This window comes from Trichosurus vulpecula, chromosome 2 (genome assembly GCF_011100635.1).
Source record: "Trichosurus vulpecula isolate mTriVul1 chromosome 2, mTriVul1.pri, whole genome shotgun sequence".
Lineage (NCBI taxonomy): Eukaryota > Metazoa > Chordata > Mammalia > Diprotodontia > Phalangeridae > Trichosurus > Trichosurus vulpecula.
This window is the reverse complement of record NC_050574.1, coordinates 334,548,870-334,568,151: the sequence shown is the minus strand read 5'-3', so window position 1 is coordinate 334,568,151 and position 19,282 is coordinate 334,548,870. Positions and strand designations below refer to the sequence as shown.

At 37.5% G+C, this 19,282-nt stretch overlaps 1 pseudogene; it reads left to right on the top strand.

The window, feature by feature from the left end:
* LOC118837378 overlaps positions 1 to 19,282 on the top strand; it is a 62,153-nt pseudogene that overhangs the window by 23,506 nt on the left and 19,365 nt on the right.

The following is a 19,282-nucleotide window of genomic DNA, read 5'->3' as shown; positions in this document are numbered from 1 at the left end:
TTTTTCTTTTAGTGGTCAAAGCAATATTGACAAAGAATCTTCTCTTCAACAACAATTCCATTTCAATATTCCCATACTACCATAGTTTGAGTACTGCTTTATATGGAAAGGCACAACGACCAGCGAAGCTGCCAGAGCCTTTAACAATACCCATGGAGCCTTATCTATTGAAGTTCTTACAAAAAGGCAATCAAATAATTGGAGAGATAGCTAGAACCATGGAGAGCTGTCATTGTGAGCTAACATGGCCTAGACCCAATGGTAAAGAGTCAGAAATTATACTCAGTCCTTCAGCCACCTTAGTCAGACAAAGGAGAACAAAGATCAACATAATCAAGACATGGAGTGAGGATGTTTCCATGAGATTCTCTTGCCTCATGTCTGAATACCAGGTTAGGAAGTATAATGTAGACCCAGGGAAGTGGGAAGCCATTAGAGACAGCATAGAAAATAAGAGCATTTTGACTGAGTTTGATAAGCTTCAAGACATAGTGGTCATAGCAGGGAGACTGGAGGATGTGCAAAGAACTGAACTACAAATGAGGACTCTGATAGAAAGGCTCATCCAAAAAATAGAAGGGGAAAAACAAAGTATAAATGTGAACTTGACTGTGTGTCCTGGAAGGTTTTCCATTTTATGCAAGAATGGGTTAGAAGAGACTCTCCTCAAAGAATACCCGGAGCTGGATGTCAGTTACAATGCCCTCACAAAGAGCATTTCCCTGAGTGGATTGGCTGAAGATGTGTACAAAGCAAAGAGTGAAATTTTGGAGAAAGTGCAGAGCTTGGCTCAGAAACCCCTCTGTGCTCCTCCTCAGATCATTCAGTTTCTGCAGCAAGTAAACTGTAAGACATTCTCTGACTCTCTTTTTGGAGAGGAGAAAATTCCTGCTGCTTGTGAGTTGGAGGGTGAAGCAATTGTGCTGGTTGGTGCCTCTCCCCAAATTCTTTCAGAAGCTGAAGAACATATGAAGAAAGTCTTGGACTTTAAGTGCATCAGTGTGGTAGACAGTGGGATTCTTGGTGATTGTCAGTGGAAAAAACTCATTGATGATTTAAATAAGAAATACAACTGCTCCTCAAAGACCATAATAATAGAACAGCAGAATTCAGACACTGGCATTGAGATAATCATTGCTGGTTGTGTTAGTCCAGTACATGAAAGCTACCAGGAAATTTATGAATTTATAGAAAAAAACACAAAAATACAGGAGTTGGTCACTGTGAACTCCCTAGTAGTTATCCAGTATATGAAGGAAGGAAAAAAGCACATCTGGAAAAAATTAAAGAAAAACAATGTGAAGGTTGATTTCAAAACTCTAGCCAACCAAAGAGGCATTTCACTGAGCGGTTCAAAAGGAGAAGTGGTAAGAGGAGTGGCCATGATTAAACAAGCATTAGGTTCAATACATGTTAGAAATTTTAGCATTGATAAACCAGGGGCTGAAACTTTATTCAAAGACAGGGAAGAGTTTTATAAAATGGAAGGAAAAAGAAAGTATAGTTGTACAATTTGTCTGAAAGAAGATGTAGATGACAGCACTGGGAGCAGCATTGAAGGGCAGAAGGTCCACTGCAATATAACCTTAGAATCTGGCATCTTATTAACTGTTCAGGAAGGTAACTTACCCCACTTCTCAGTAGATATGGTGGTGAGTGCAGCAAATGAGGACCTAAAGCACTATGGAGGCCTGGCAGCTGCACTCTCTGAAGCAGCAGGTCCAGAGCTACAGAGGTACTGTGACCAGGTCATCCAGGAACAGGGTAAGATTCCTCCTGGCAGTGCTATTGTCTCAGCTGGTGGACAGCTCCCATATAAGCTAGTGATGCATGCTGTTGTCCCCAGGTGGACACAAGAACATGCTCACAGATGTGTGCAGCTACTAAAAATGCTATCTCTGCGTGTCTTAATCTGGCTGGATTTTGTAGTCACACTTCAATATCTTTCCTCGGTTTTATCTCTGGAGACTTTGGCTTCCCCTTAAAAGAGTATGTAGAGACCATCATCCAGTCTATCAATGAAAACTTCCAGGACTTCCCAAATGAGCGTAGCTTGAAAGAGGTTCATCTTGTTGAATCATCTGAGGAGTCAATTCAGGTTCTTTCCAAAGCTGTGAGGACCATCTTTAGAGATGCATTACCTAGTAACAATTCACCATCCTGTACACTATTAGAAAACCAGGAAACCACTTTGAGAAAAAATAGTCAACATAGAAATGTGTTGGACTCCATTCAAACTAGTGAACATCTGAGCATCATCTTGATGAGAGGGGATGTTCAGGACATGCAGGTGGGTATTACCATTTACCAAACACCTCTCAAGGTGATTTTGAAATTTAAATAACCTGATTCACATGTAAATGGGATCATATATACTTTTAGCATATGATCTTTGTAAGGTTAATGCAGATTTAGTCTAATGTTAAAATTCTACTCCCTTGGGTGTGTGGAAGTTGAATATAAGTCAAATGACTTGCCCAGCATCATATAGCTCATAATTGTCTAAGGCAGAATTGAACCTAGCTCTTCCTATCTACAAATTCTGTACCCTATTCATGATGCCATGCTGCCTTCATAATGAAATTTTTGATGATCCATCATCTGTTCCTTTCCATTGTTACAACTAGCCAAGATCTCACTTTATCTAGTTCTGTCATTTTTCAGTTGTGTCCAACTCCTCATGACCCCGTTTGGGGTTTCCTTGGCAAAGACAGTGGAGTGATTTGCCATTTTTTTCTCTAACTCATTTTGCAGATCATGAAACTGAAGTAAATAGGGTTAAGTGACTTGCCCAGGGTCACACAGCTAGAATGTGTCTGAGGCCAGATTTGAACTCCATAAGATGAGTCTTCTTGATTCCAAGCCCAGCACCCTATCCACTTCAACACTTGGCTGCCCAGCTTTATCTAGAAAGCTATCTATTCTAGAGAAGGAAACACTGCTTTTAAAAGTCTGGTCATTCTTTTTTGTTGTTGTTGTTGTTGTTCCATTGTTTCAGTCATACTCAACTCTTCTTGACTCCATCTGGGGTTTTCTTGGCAAATCACTGGAGTGATTTGCCATATCCTTCCCCATTTCATTTTACAGATTAGGAAACTTGAGGCGAACATGGTTAAATGTTTTGTCATGCTCACACGGCTACTTTCTGAGGCTGGATTTGAACTCTGGTCTTCTTGACTCCACTGAGCTACCTAGCTGCCCCAGTCATATTTTTAATTTAGCTTAAAACATTTTTCTTTATTAAGAAGTTCATAAATAGCAACAAACATAAATATATTGACATACAAATAGGCATAAAAATTATCTGTGAAAATGGGAACTTCTATTATGTATAGTTTACCTGGGTTTTTTAAAAGGTATGTTATATTTAACACTATTATAACAGAACTGCCCTACCTGTCTCTCTCCCCATCTCAACTTACTTCTGTGTGTTTTTAAATGCTTCATTGATGCTTTCTTCTTTCTCTTCTCCATTTTTTCATTTTTGATTTACTATCCCTACCCACTACCTTTCTGCAGCACCTCTGGCTTCTGCTTTCTTCATTCTACATTACCATGTTTTTCTTGAGGCACCTAAGTGCGCAGTGGATAGAGCACTGCATTTGGAGTAAAAATGACCTGAGTTCAAATCTAGCCTGTAGCTCTTACCAGATGTGTGACCTTGAGCAAGCCACCTAACTGCTATCTGCATCAGTTTCCTCATGTATAGAGCAGAGATAATAATAGCACCTGCTTCATAGGGTTATTATGAGAATCGAATGAGATATTTCTAAATGCTTACATAAATGCTAAATATTTTTAAAAATAATTCCTCATTTTCTTTACTCCTCATAGGTCAATAATATCCTGTTATATTCATGATGTCTGAATTATTCATTTTGATTTCCAGTTTTTTGAGGCCATGATTACTTTGTTCAGTTTGGGATTTCTTTCTGTCATTGACTTCCATAAGGTGTGAACCCAACATTACTGTTGCTGCATCAAAGGGTCTGAACAGCTTATTGACTGTTCTCACTTATTTAAAATTGTTTTCCCATGTGATTGGAAATTCTTAACTTCGCCATTTTTCTTATCAGAATGCAGAGTCCTACAGCTCCTCCAACATTGACTCTTTCTTTTTAAAATCAGCTTTGCTATAATGGGTATGAAGTATATTTCTTATTACTAATATAATGGTGCTTTTCTCATATGGTTGGTCCACATTTGAATTTTTCTTTGGAACACCTCTGTGTTGAGTACTAGCTTTTGCTCTGGTAGATTTTTTATCAGTTTCCAAAAATTTCTTCCCCAATTCCCATCATTTAATTAGAGCTCCAGACTGTACATTCCATGGATATATAATTTTTCTTTTAGATGTATGTACAATTTTGAAAGTTTGGGAATTATCTTTGACTTTTTCTTCTGCCTAGCTTCTGAAACCCCATTAATCAATATGTCTAATTGATTCTTCTTTCAACGGTCATTATTTCCTTTCCATTTCCACTGCTATTTCATGAGATCAAAACATAAATATTCCATGTCTTGACTATTGAAATAGAGTCTTTGCTTGGGGGGAGGACAAGGCAATGGCAAATAAGTGACTTGTCCAGGGTAACACAGTTAGTAAAAGTCAACGGTCTGAGGCTGGATTTGAACTGAGGTCCTCCTGACTCCAGCCACTACACCACCTAGCTGCCCTAATTGTAATAGTTTCTTAACACCATTCTATAAAGAAGAAAATTGAGGTCTAGAAAAGTTAAGTGATTTGTCCAAGGTTGTGTAAATAGTAAATAAGAAAGACAGGATTAAAACCCAAGCCCTTCACCTACATAAATGTTACTCTTAACCTTTCCCTTTGTATTCATCTCTTCAAAAAGTGCTTCTATTTCAAGACCAAGCTCAAATCCTACATCCTTTATAAAGCAGGTCCTGATTATCCAGTCTGAAATAGTGGAATGGAATGGAAAAGCATTTACTAAAGCACTATGTGCAAAGCACTATGTCAAGTTTGTAATACAAATAGAAAATCAAGATAGTTTCTACTCTCATTGAGTTGATGTTCTGATGGGGAAGACAAATAAAAGAGGGTTCATATTAGGTTACCATTGTGCTACTTGGTTCATAGCATATTAAAGGGCTAGCTAGTACTTAGGCAGGGAAACTAGTGGGTTGGATGGCAAGACCCAAAGGACCTCAGGGAGTAATGGTAGAATAGATGGTCTCCTGCCCAGAAGACAGTGGATGCAAAGATCAGAGTGGAGTTGGGCTCTGGATTACGTTCAGCAGAGATAAGGACTTGAGAATCAGCATCCAGATGACAGTGAGCATCTTGAGCCCAGTTGACACTGCACAATGGGACAATGAGAGTTAGTTGGGGAAGGGAAATGTTCATGGCTTCCCTCAGGTGTAGGAGGTGATGCTACTTCATCTTTCAGCAGTCTGTTGTTGGGTTGGGGGTGGGGAAGAGAGGGGAAGCTAAGTGACTCAGCAGTTGGTGTGGTGGGCCCAAAATTAGGAAGACCTGAATTCAACTCTGGCTTCAGACAGTTACTACCTGTGTGACCCTGGGCAGGTTACTTAACACTTGCCTGCCTCAGTCAGTCCATAAATACTTATTAAGTGCTTGCCCTGTGCCAGGTGGGGAAAGGTTTCCTGTAGAAGATGAGATGCCTCGGTTTCCTCAACTGTAAAATGGGGACAACAATAGCATCTAGCTCCCAGTGTTCTTGTGAAGGTCAAAAGAGATAATATTTGTAAATCACTTAGCACAGAGCCTACTGCACACTAGGTGCTTAATAAAGGCTTCTTCCTGTCCTTCTTCACCTCCCCTTGCCCTTCTGGTATCTGGTGGAAGCAGCTATTGGTTATCTCTATAATAGGGCAATCACTACTCGAATAATTATTAAACAATTAGGTTTATACTCTTCTATGTCTTTACTTATATGTTACATGTTGTCTTCATGTTTCATGTAAATATTTTGTTGTCATTTAACTTTTTGCATGTAGGGCCTAACTCCCCAAATAGATTGATAGCTTTTGGAATGTGGGAACTATGGCTTATACCTGTTCGCATCTTTCACATTGCTTTGCACACAAAGATTTATTGATGTGATTTTGTTTTTAACAAAGTTTATTTTTATTTCAGACTGATATTATTGTAAATTCCATCCCTTCGGATCTTCGTCTTGACAGTGGGCCACTTTCTCAGGCCTTATTGAGGAAAGCTGGTCCAGAACTCCAGGAAGAATTAAATATATTTGGAAAAACATCAGTGAAAACAGGTCATGTTCTCCTGACAAGAGGCTATAATCTGGGCTGCAGATTTGTGCTCCATGTAGTGGCTCCTGCCTGGGATGATGGAGCAGGGAATTCACAAAAGGTAGAGAAATGTTAAAGTTCTCAATCAACAAGCATGTATTATGCACCTACTGTATGCCAAGCATAGTGCTTGAATGATGGGGATACAAAGTCAATATTAGATAATCCTTGCACTCACGTGCTTATGTTCTACCAGGGGAGAAGCACATACATATGTAAGTAAACACAAAATATATAGAAAGTAAATGCAAAGGAGTTTGGAGAGGAAGTGGCACCAGTAGCTAAGGTCCAAGAATTCCTCACATAGAAGGTAGCACTTGAGCTGAGCTTAGAAGGGAACCTATTTCTCCTGTGGCAGCATCCTCCATTTCTGGTGCTAGCCTCTGATTTACATGAAAATATTTGCTATTTTTCAGATCATGGAAGACATTATCACAGAATGCCTGGAAACCACTGCCTCCCTGTCTTTAACATCAATCACTTTTCCAGCAATTGGAACAGGAAATTTGAGGTTTCCAAAAACCATTTTTGCGAAACTAATCCTGGCCCAGGTGTTCAAATTCAGTAGTTCAAGACCTTTGAAGATGCTAAAAGAAGTGTGCTTTCTGTTGCATCCCAGTGATATTGACAACATTCAGGTAATAGTGGAATTTTCTTGAAATTACAGTGTCAAAATGGTTTTAAATCCATGCCTCTATCAAAATTAAAAATTTATTTTCAACCTATCGATCTATATGCTCTTTTTGTCTGGAAGTTTATATTTGAGAAATGGTATTTATAAGTTATGTGCATTAAATATGTTTAATATATGTGTGTGAATATGTATATGTAAACATGGAGAGAGAAATTTATGAAAAGACTATCTCAGGCTATCTATTATAGTCATGTAATTATAATTATAATATCTATTTCGGGATAGAAAGGTACTTTGAAAGTATATGTTTGTGTATGTGTATATACACTTTGATGTATATCATATATATACATGTGTATATTAATCTACATGTGCGTGCGCACACACACACATATATATGTGTGCATATATACATTTATATATGTACATGCATTCATACATATATATTGTTGTGTTTGTCCTCCATTTTCGAAGAGGACCATGACATCAGGCAAATGATGACCTGACTTGCAGTTGACTTTGATTTGAGTGAGGGAGGGCTGTGTAAGGTCAACTCCCTCACTTTTTTCTCCAGAGCCATCTGGATCCAGTGACCTGACATTTATGAGGATTACTGGAGATGACCCAGGATGCAATGGGAGACCCTGGGCCTTTTAGGCTTATGCCGTGCATGCATACACACATCCACTTTGAAAATCCAGCCTTTCAAATAACCTTCTTTCAGAATAGAAAGAGAAATTTCATTCAGAATAACTATAGAACATGTAAAATATTTGATACACTACCTGCCAAGATACACAGAGGAGCTCTATTAATACAATACAAAACACTCTTTACACAATTAAAAACAGGGGGATGGAGCCAAGATGGCAGCTGTAAAACAGAATTAAAGACAGGCCTCAGTAATTGGAGAAATATTAATTATCCACGAGTAGATTGTGCAAATATAATGAAAATGAAATTACTCTTTAAATTAATTTACTTGATCATTGTCACACCAAGCAGAATATTTAAAGATTAGTTTATGGAACTTGAAAAAATAATAACAAAATTCATTTCAAAGGATATAATGAAAAAAATGGAAGAATAGAGGCCTAGTAGCACCAGAATTCAAACTAGGCTACAAAGCAGTAATCATCAAGATTGTTTGCTCCAGGTTAAAAAATGAGACTAGCTAAGTCATTCAGGGGATAGGATAGAGCACTGGGCTTGGAATCAGGAAGATTTGTCTCTCAAATTCAGCCTCAAACACTTCACAGCTGACCCTGGGAAAGTCATTTAGCCCCATTAAGTGTTAGTTCCTCATCTATGAAATGAGCTGCAGAAGGAAATGGCAAATCACCCTAGTATCTTTGCCAAGAAAACCCAAAATGGTTTCAAAAAGAGTTGGATATGACTGAAACAACCACAAAAAATAGAGAGAATGAGCAGTAGAGCAAATGAGGTATGCAATATACAGAAACCGACAAATACAGTAGTCTTATGTTCAATAAGCCAAGAAAACAAAAGGACCTAGCTACTGGGATTAAGTTTCACCACTTGACAAAAACTGCTAAGACTAATGGAAAACAATCCAGTAGAAATCAGGTTAAGACCTACACCTCCCACCACACACCAAGAAAAGTTATAAATTGATACATGAGTTATATAAAAGATACATCAAAAATAAATTAGAGGAACAAATGAACAATGAATAAAATACTTTTCACAACTAAAGCAAAAGGAAAACTTAAGACCAAAAAAGAGCAAATGGATATATTTGATCACATAAAATTAAAAAGTTTTTTTGTATTCAAAGCCAATACGAGTTAATATTTTAAAATGAAAATGTAAGTGGGAGGTGGATCTTTGCAATAAGTTTCTCTGATGAAGTTATCATATGCAAACTATATAAGTAAAGTATTCAAATACATCAGAAAATAATGGTTAATTTGAACAGGGAGCTCTAAAAATTTTCTGAAAGAAAGAAATCCAAACTATCAACAACCATATAAAAATGCTCCAAGTCTTCCTTAGAGATTTATTTATCTTTCAATTTTATGATCATAGATTTAGAAATAGAAGGGACATTGGATGTCATCTGATCCAACTCTCCAGTTTATAAGTTAGGAATTTGAGGCCCAGAGATGTTAAACCACAGAGGAAGTAAGCCAAAAAGCAAAAATCTACGTCAGATCTTCTGACTTCAAATGCAGCACACTTTCAAATAAGGTCCTGGCTCTGCTCCTTAACTGCTAGCATCCTTTAGGTTTTTTTTTTTAAATATGGTCTTCTTTTAGGAAGGGAATTTCTACTGGGAACATGTCATTGTAATCACCAGCCATAGAAATACATCCTTATTTTCTTGCTGCCTATGTTTCTCTGAAAATTTGGATTAATATTTATACTGAGAATTGTTATACTCAGTAGCTGCCTTTCTTTTTCCAGGCATTCCAAAGAGAATTCACTAAATATACTGATGGAAATACTACCAGTTGTAGAGTTTCCAACACCAGTGATACACAAGGTCTAGTAAAGTTATTTTCTTAAAAGTTGTTTGCCCTTGTTTACTAATAATTTGGTGGTAGTCAAAAAGCAGATAAATATAACGATTTATATTAAAAATAGAGAAATAATAGAGAAGATACACAACAATTTATAATATTTCTAATCATATAAGATACTAGATATGTAGAAAATGTAGGTAGATAAAGCATTTTTTAAATCAAGTGTGCCAGGCTCTATGCTAAGTGCTAGTCATTTTTATTGGCCATGAGTCTGGTCAACTTATCTGGTCTGTGGCCACTTTGTTGAATGATATGGAATGAGACCAATATTTTTCTCAGACTTGTCCAAATCAATTCCACATAGATTAACTTAGACTCAACCAGCTAGATGTTTCTAGAGGATCAAATTTGATTTTGCAATTAATGCTACACATATGGCCTATATACTGTTTCAAAATATCTTTCACCCAATAGAGCAGTTTTAGATAACTAGAGGATCTGGAAAAGTAAAGCAGAGACACTATCTAAAAGGGAAGAGGGAAGAGTAAAAGAGAGGCATACAACAGAACTAGATAATAATAGTCACAAGATTATATTTTGTCCTTGATTTCTTTTTTTTCCTTTTTAGATCTCTTTAACGTTATTTCTAGCCCTGAATTGGGAGTATATGAAATAAAGATTGGATCCATTACCTTCCAGATTGCTTCAGGGGACATCACTAATGAAGAGTCTGATGTTATTGTAAACTCAACAGACAAGACATTTATCCTCAGAAAAGGTATTTGTTTGAATAATTTACACAAATATGATGGTTAAAACAATTATAATGTTGTGACGTATCATGAATCTTTCATAGTCATGTAGTGTAATGAGGGACTGGCACATACTAGTAGTATATGTGACTGGGAACAAGGACCCAGACTCCTGGACATAGTCCCTCTTAGATCAGGGCACATTACATAGCTAGGTCTCCACAGTTCTACATTTGTCTTAGCAGTCACTATCTCAATTATAGTGCTTCTCTTGGTAGAATATTAATTCCTCAAGGGCAGGAACTGTTTGTTTCTTCTTTTTCAAAAATAATTTTTATTATATATTTTTCTATACCTTCTCTGAGCAAAATCTCTCTATAACAAAGAATTTTTTAAAGTGGAAAAAAAGTTAGCAAAAACTAACTAATAATATTGGAAAAGTCTGACATTATATGCAGTGTTCCAAACCCATAGCCCCCCACCTCTGCAAAGACAGGAGGAGAGATACCATCTCATATCTATTCCTTTGGACCAAGGTTGGTCATTACCATTTTGCAGCATGCAATTTTGATTGTTTCTTGTTATTGTTATCTTTTCCATTTACATTATTACAGTCATTATATATAATGTTTCTCTGGTTCTTCTTACTTCATTTTGTATCAGTTTATCTCTTTCCATGCCTCTCTGTATTTTTCATGTTAGTAGTTTCTTATAGCACAGCAATATTCTACTACATTCAGGTACCGAAGCTTGTTTAGCCATCCTGCAATCAATCAGCATCTACTTTACTTCTGACTCTCTGCTACCACAAAACATATTGCAAAAAATATTTTCATGTGCATGCGACTTTTGTTTTTGGCATATATGTCTAGCAGTTGAATCTTTGTGTCAAAGATATAGAAATTTGAGTCAGTCAGGTTTGTTTGTTTTTTAAATAAAATTCCAAACTACTTTCCAGAATGACTACACCAAAAGATAACTATCAAAAAGGGATCAGTGCGTCTATCTCTTCTAGCACTTCAACATCAGTTCTTCCCATCTTCCAACAATGATTATTACTATCTTTTGTCATCTTTGCCAATTTAGAAGGGTGAGAAGAAACTTTTGACCTGACTCTTTGATTATTGTAAGTGCATTCTTTCATATTTGAGAATTCTTTGCTATGGTTGTTGAAAACTGGCAGTTTTTCTTTTGAAAACTGCCTATTCCTATAATTTGGCTCTATAGGAAACTCTTCTAGCGCAGTAAAAGATTATCAGTATAATAGTAATAACTAGAATTTATGTAACACTGTCAAGTTTCAGTTGATCCTCACAACCACCCTATGAGGTTATTGCTGTTATTATCCCATTTTACAGACAAGGAAACTGAGACCCAGAAAGGTTAAGTGACTTCTCCAGGGTTATGCATCGAGGCAGTGCCTGATCCAGGATTCTATCTCAGGCCTTCCTGCCTCCTAGTCTTCCATTTTATCCACTGTGCCACCTAGCAGCCTAAAATGTTTTCTGCCAAATTTTGGTCAGTGCTTAAAGCCATTCCCATGTGGATGCTTTTTCTTCTATAGTAAGTCTGTTCTGGAGGCCAGTAAGGCCTCTTATAGAATATCCAAAGCCTAGGAGAGCTCCACCTCATTCACAGGATATAATCTCTCCATGTTCTTCAACAATGGCTAAACCCCACGAAGTTGTAGCACTTAGGTTAATGTTAAAGTACTACAATCAGGATCACACAAGACATGGAAGTGTCTACTAAAAACCAAAGTAGAGTATGGAATACGATATTCCAAAAGGCAAAAGATAAGTACTTACAATAAGAATAACATCCTGAAAATCCTATAGGAAAGGAGTAAAAGTACCTTTAATGGAAACAAAGACTTATAGGCATTTCTGATAAAAGTCTGAAAGCTGAGTAGAAATGCCAGCACCAGATTCAAGAAAAACTTAAAAGTATAAATTCATTTGGGCAATTGGGAGGAGCTATATGATGGTATAGTGCTAATATTCTAATGGTGGAGAAGAAAGAAGTGTCTCTTCAGGAACTTAATAGATTCATAGAGTACAAAGGGGACAGAGTTTGGGGTGAGCTATTGGTTCTATTCTGAAGGCTTTGAGAGGAGAAAAAGAAGGGAGGGCAAGAGGAATATACTACTGTAGCTAATAGGAAGAATAGAGTGGAACTTGCCATTCCATATAAGTAAAGTACATGAGATGAGAAGAAAATGGACAAATATGGAGGAAGGAATGGGAGTCTATGAGCATCAAATGAACCTCACTTTTATGTGAAAGGAATAAAAGAGGGTTGAACACACAGAGACATAGAGTTTGGGATAGAAAAACATCAAATCTAATTGGGAAAGTGGGGGCTGGATAGTCAAGAAAGATTAACAGGGTATCTGTAATTACATGCAAAACTAACATCCTAATCAAGTAGAGGAGAAGAGAAGGTGAGGGGGAGGGGAGAAGAGAGGAGGAGAGGAAAATAGAAAAGAAAAGGAGATGGCCATTGAATCTTTTTTGATTTTTTTTTATAAATTTATTTATTTAACATCTTTAGTTTTCAGCATTGATTTTCACAAGAGTTTGAATTACAATTTTTTTTACCCATTTCTACCCTCCTCCCCACTCCAAGATGGCGTATATTCTGGTTGCCCTGTTCCCCAGTCAGCCCTCCCTTCTGTCACCCCACTCCCCTCCCATCCCCTTTTCCCTTCCTTTCTTGTAGGGCAAGATAATTTTCTATGCCCCATTGCCTGTGTATCTTATTTTCTAGTTGCATGCAAAAACAATTTTTTTTTTGTTTTTGAACATCTGTTTTTAAAACTTTGAGTTCCAAATTGTTTCCCCTCTTCCCTTCCCACCAACTCTCCCTAAGAAGTCAAGCAATTCAATAGTTCACATGTGTATCATTATGTATAACCCTTCTACAATACTCATATTGTGAAAGACTAACTATATTTTACTCCTTCCCAACCCATCCGCCTTTATTGAATTTTCTCCCTTGACCCTGCCCCTTTCGAAAGTGTTTGTTTTTGATTACCTCCACCCCCATCTGCCCTCCCCTCCATCTCCCTCCCCCTTTTTAATCTTCTTCCCTCTTCTTTCCTGTGGGGTAAGATACCCAATTGAGTATGTATGGTATTCCCTCTTCAGGCCAAATCTGATGAGCAAGATTCACTCATTCCCCCCTCACCTGCCCCCTCCCCTCCTCCCACAGAACTGCTTCCTCTTGCCACCTTTATGTGAGATAATCCACCCCATTCTATCTCTCCCTGTCTCCCTCTCTCAATGTATTCCTCTCTCGTTCCTTAATTTGATTTTATTTCTTTTAGATATCTTCCCTTCATCTTCAACTCATCCTGTGTCCGCTCTCTGTCTCTCTCTCTCTTTGTATATATATACACATACATGTATACGTACATACACATTCACATATATATATATATATATATACACATAAACATATATATATATATATATATATGCATATTCCTTCAGCTACCCTAATACTGAGGTCTCATGAATCATACACATCATCTTTCCATGTAGGAATGTAAACAAAACAGTTCAACTTTAGTAAGTTCCATGCAATTTCTTTTTCTTGTTCTTTTTCTTGATTACCTTTTCATTCTTCTCTTGATTCTTGTATTTGAAAGTCAAATTTTCTATTCAGTTCTGGTCTTTTCACTGGGAAAGCTTGAAAGTCCTCTATTTTATTGAAAGTCCATATCTTGCCGTGGACCATGACACTCAGTTTTGCTGGGTAGGTGATTCTAGGTTTTAATCCTAGCTCCATTGACCTCCGGAATATCATATTCCAAGGCCTTCGATCTCTTAATGTAGAAGCTGCCAGATCTTGGATTATTCTGATTGTGTTTCCACAATACTCAAATTGTTTCTTTCTGGCTGCTTGCAGTATTTTCTCCTTGATCTGGGAGCTCTGGAATTTGGTGACAATATTCCTAGGAGATTTCTTTTTGGGGTCTATTTGAGGAGGCGATCGATGGATTCTTTCAATTTCTATTTTGCCCTGTGGCTCTAGAATATCAAGGCAGCTCTCCTTGATAATTTCTTGAAAGATGATATCTAGGCTCTTTTTTGGATCATGGCTTTCAGGTAGTCCAATAATTTTTAAATTATCTCTCCTGGATCTATTTTCCAGGTCAGTGCTTTTTCCAATGAGATATTTCACATTGTCTTCCATTTTTTCATTCCTTTGGTTCTGTTTTATAATATCTTGATCTCTCATCAAGTCACTAGCTTCCACTTGCTCCAATCTAATTTTTAAGGTAGTATTTTCTTCAGTGGTCTGTTGGACCTCCATTTCCATTTGGCTAATTCTGCTTTTCAAGGCATTCTTCTCCTCATTGGCTTTTTGGAGCTCTTTTGACATTTGAGTTTGTCTATTTTTTAAGGTGTTGTTTTCTTCGGTATATTTTTCAGTATTTTTTTGGGTCTCCTTTAGCAAGTCATTGACTTGTTTTTCATGGTTTTCTCACATCCTTCTCAATTCTCTTCCCAATTTTTCCTCTATTTCTCTAACTTGCTTTTCCAAATCCTTTTTGAGCTCTTCTGTGGCCTGGGACCAGTTCATGTTTTTCTTGGAGGCTTTTGGTGTAGGCTCTTGCACTTTGTTGACTTCTGTAGGCTGTATGTTTTGGTCTTCTTTGTCACCAAAAAAAGAATCCAAAGTCTGAGACTGAATCTGGGTGCGTTTTCTCTGCCTGGCCATATTCCCAGCCAACTAACTTGACCCTCGAGTTTTTCAGCGGGGTATGATTGCTTGTAGACTAAAGAATTCTATGTTCCACGTTTCGGGGGGATGGGCCAGCTCTGCCACACCAGCACACCTCCTTCCCCAAGAACCCCCAACCCGGACTGGGCTTAGATCTTCAGCAGGCTGTGCACTCCTGCCCTGATCCGCCACTTAATTCCTCCCACCAGGTGGGCCCAGGGCCAGAAGCAACTGCAGCTGTAGCTGCCGCACCTCCGCTGCCCTGGGGCGGTGGCTGAACGGTGAATTCTTTCCACTCACGCAGCTTTTCCCACTAACCTTCTCCGCTGTCTTTCGTGTTTGTGGGTTGAGAAGTCTGGTAACTGCCGCAGCTCACTGATTCAGGGCGCTAGGGCCTGCTCCACCCGGCTCCTGGTCTGCTTGGTCCGCGCTGCTCGTGCTGGGCTCTGCTCCACTCCACTGTCAGCTCCCAGCTCCCAGCTCCGTGTGGGATAGACCTCACCCAGAGACCATCCAGGCTGTCCTGGGCTGGAGCCCTGCTTCCCTCTGCTGTTTTGTGGGTTCTGCAGCTCTAGAATTGGTTCAGAGCCATTTTTTATAGGTTTTTGGAGATACTTAGTGGGGAGCTCACACTATGCAAGAAAATTATGAAAAGAGAATTAAGAACCTGGCAAAAGAGGCACAAATATATTGAAGAAAATAGTTCCTTCAAAATCAGAATTAGCCAAATGGTAAAAGTGGTGTAAACCTCACTGAAGAAAATAACTCCTAAAAATTGAATTGATCAAGTGGAAGCTAGTGATTCCATAAGATATTAAGAAACAATGAAACAAAGTCAAAAGAGTATAAAAAGAATAAAATATCAAATATCTTATAAGAAAAAAACCCCACCTTACCTGAAAAATAGATCCAAGAGAGATAATTTAAGAATTTCGGACTGCCTGAAAGTCATTAGCAGAGAAAAAGAGCCTTAAGATAATATTTCAAGAAATTATAAAGGAAAACTGCCCAGGTGTCTTGGAGCAGAGAGCAAAGTAGAAATTGAAAAAAATCAACTTATCCTAAAAGAAGTCCCAAAATGAATACTCCCAGGTATGTTATAGCTAAGACCCAAATTTCCTAGGTCAAGGAGAAAATACTGCAAGCATCCATAAAGAAAAAGTCAAAAAATAAACAAAATACAGTGGAGCCAAATTCAAGGTCACTGAAGATTTAAGCTGCTTCCACTATAAAGGATAAGAGCGCTTACAATATGATATTCTGGAAGCTAAAGGAACTAAGAGTACAACCAAGAATAACCTACCTAGCAAAACAGTATATAATCCTACAGGGAAAAATGAACACTTACTGACTAGAGAAATTATTCAATTCCATAAACATTTATTAATTAAAGTCATGCAAGTCTTTTATAAAAAAGAATGTAAAATTCTTAAGGGCAGAGACCATCCCAGTTTCCTTTTTGCAAGCCTACTATCATGCTTGATATAACAGGTGATTAATAAATTTTTTTTTCATTCATTCATAGGCACAGTGAACTAGTCTACCAAATTTTTTTTTGTATCTTCATTCTCATGTAGTGTGTTACCCGCACTTTCTATCTTTATGTTACCTGACCGTTTTTTAGGTTTTCTGTAGAACCTGTTTACATTCCCATCCTCTGCAATAGATTTTGGAGCACAACTTCAGTTATTTCATTAGTAATTCTCTTTGAAAAGGGTTACTATATGCACTGTAATTTGAAATGATTAAGAGTCTCATGCAATAGTTTTTCATCTTGCTTTTGGGTACATGACAAAACCAACTCTTGTTTGTGTCTCCCAAGTCAATCCTGTGAGCTATCTCTGTTTAGCTGCAATTTCTCTTTATCTTCTGGTTTCATTTATTTAAAAAAATGAGAAGAATATTCAGATTTGGATTCTTTGAGAGCTGTGGCCTCTCCGTGGTCATTGAACAAGGATCTCACTATTAGAGGACTCAATACCAACTTAACAATTGTAGGAGGTCCAAAAACTGCAATGGTCAGCACCTTTTATCCTTTTTCTGTCATATCATTTCAGAAGCCAAAGACAGTCATATGGAAGTGAAGACCATTCTGTATTTTTCTTGGTTTTATAGGTTTCCCTGGCTTAAGGATTCACCACCAAATAGCCACTTTCCTGATTATGTGTCTTTTATACTTAACTAGATATTGGTTGTGGTCAGGTTGTATTCAAAGCCTTTCTAATACAATAGACTCTGAAGCTCCCAGTACTTCTTCTTCATTGGAATTCCCATTGAAGAACTGTGCATTACCTCTACATCATGATGAGGCATTGGAGCATGAATTTGTGAAAGCTATTAGGAGCTTTACATGTGTTGCAACAATTCAGCTAGCAGCTGCTATGGGGGTGTAAAACCAACAACCACCAGCTCACAGAATGCTGCAAGCCCAGGTTCTTTTGATATGCTTTACCAAGGAAAGCAATGTTAAGGGGTTAACAATTTTACTTTAATCCAGTATACAAATATTATTCCCTTAGTTCAGGGGAAAAAGCCAGCACCCTGAACTTCAGAGCAAATACAAACAAATTACAAACCTCAACAGACAGACCTTGTCAGATTCAAATCTCATTGCATAGTTACCAGAGTTTAACAAAGTCCAAACATCCTGGTTTACAAGCTTGAGGGCTCTTAACTACAGCTGCCCAGAGTCTCCACATCAGCACACCGCCAAGAGTGAGAGCCCTGAGCAAATAGCTCTGTCTTCCCTTTTTATGCACTCTTTAGCCAACATCAAATGTCATCTGAGGGAACAGAATTTAAGCTCTTACTATTGGCTCTGGGCTTAGCAACTCCCCTTAGGACCCTGGGGGCTTCACACCCACATCAGTTTAGTACCTAGTAGCTAGGGGTTTTGGGCTTACCTGGGAACAAAGATAAAATCAGACCTCCCTTCATTGGCCCTACCTTAGTTACCAATGCACTATATAGCTATGATTAAATGACTATATTGAATTTTGAATTAGAAAGATCCCTGGACATGGTCATTTCCTAATTGTGTGATTTGAAGTGATTTACTTCCTTTTTCTGGGCCTCAGTTTCTTCATCTGTAATATTAAAGGAATATGAACAAAAGAGATCAAAGAAAGAAGAAAAGGAATCTGTGGGTGAATGCATATATATATATGTATGGGTGTGGGTGCGGGTGTGGAGAGAGAGAGAGCAAGAGAGAGCAGCTCTCTTAGTTGTAATAAAGAAAATAAAGATATGTGGGTATGCCAGTCTGTTGAGACAGACTAAACAACTGTGTTATAAGAATGTAACGAAATATGGGAATACTATTGGGCCTTAAGAAATAATGGAAGTGATTGTTTCAGAAAACTGTGGTGAGATTTGAATGAACTGATGCAGAATCAAATGAGTAGAACCAAAAGAATAATTTATTCAAAATCAACAATGGAATGACAAACAAATTTGAAAGGCTTACAAATTCTGCTCAAACTAATTCACTGTTGTTAGAGTTGTGAACTGATCCAACCATTTTAGAGACCAATTTGGAACTACGCTCAAAGGGTTAGAAAATTTTGCATACCTTTTGGCCCAGCAATACCACTACAATGTTTGTGTCCTGAAGAGATTAAAAAAATACAGAAAAGTATTAGGTGTACAAAAATATTTATAGCAGTGCTTTTGGTGGTGACAAAGAATTGGAAATTGAGGGGATATCATTCAATTGTGGAATGGTTGAACAAATTGTGGTATATGATTATGATGGAATACTGATCTCCTATAAAAAATGATGACAATTTTAAAAAGCAGATGTTTGAAATTGCTTTTAAGTGTAATATCCAAAAAACAAATTTTAAAAAATTCTAGTCAAAGCTATGATCAGCCATGATTCTAGAGAACTGATAATGAAGCATGCTACCCACCTACTGACAGAAAGATCTCAAGATGCAAAAATGACATATAAATTTTTAGAAAGACTTTTTTTTTACACATGTACAATGTGTGAATTTGTTTTGTTTGACTTTGTATGCTCGTTATAAGTGTTTTGTTTTTCTTTTCTTTTGGATGGGACTGGTAGAAGGGAGAGAAAATAAGTGCATACTAATTGAAAAAGAATTGTGGCAAAATATATAAATAAAATTAAGATAGTGTAATGGATGATCTCTGCCGTACTTTTCAGCTCTGACATGATGTGATTCTTTAATTCATGTTCATCTCTATTGTTATTCTCTTATCTAGGGGTTTCTAAAGCCATTTTAGAAGCAGCTGGACCAGCTGTGGAATCAGAGTGTGCTGCATTAGGTATAGTATTAATGTTTCTGTTTTAGCCATAATCCAGCGCAAATGAAATAACTGGTAATGAGAAGAAGGGTACATGGGATAGAATGGAAACA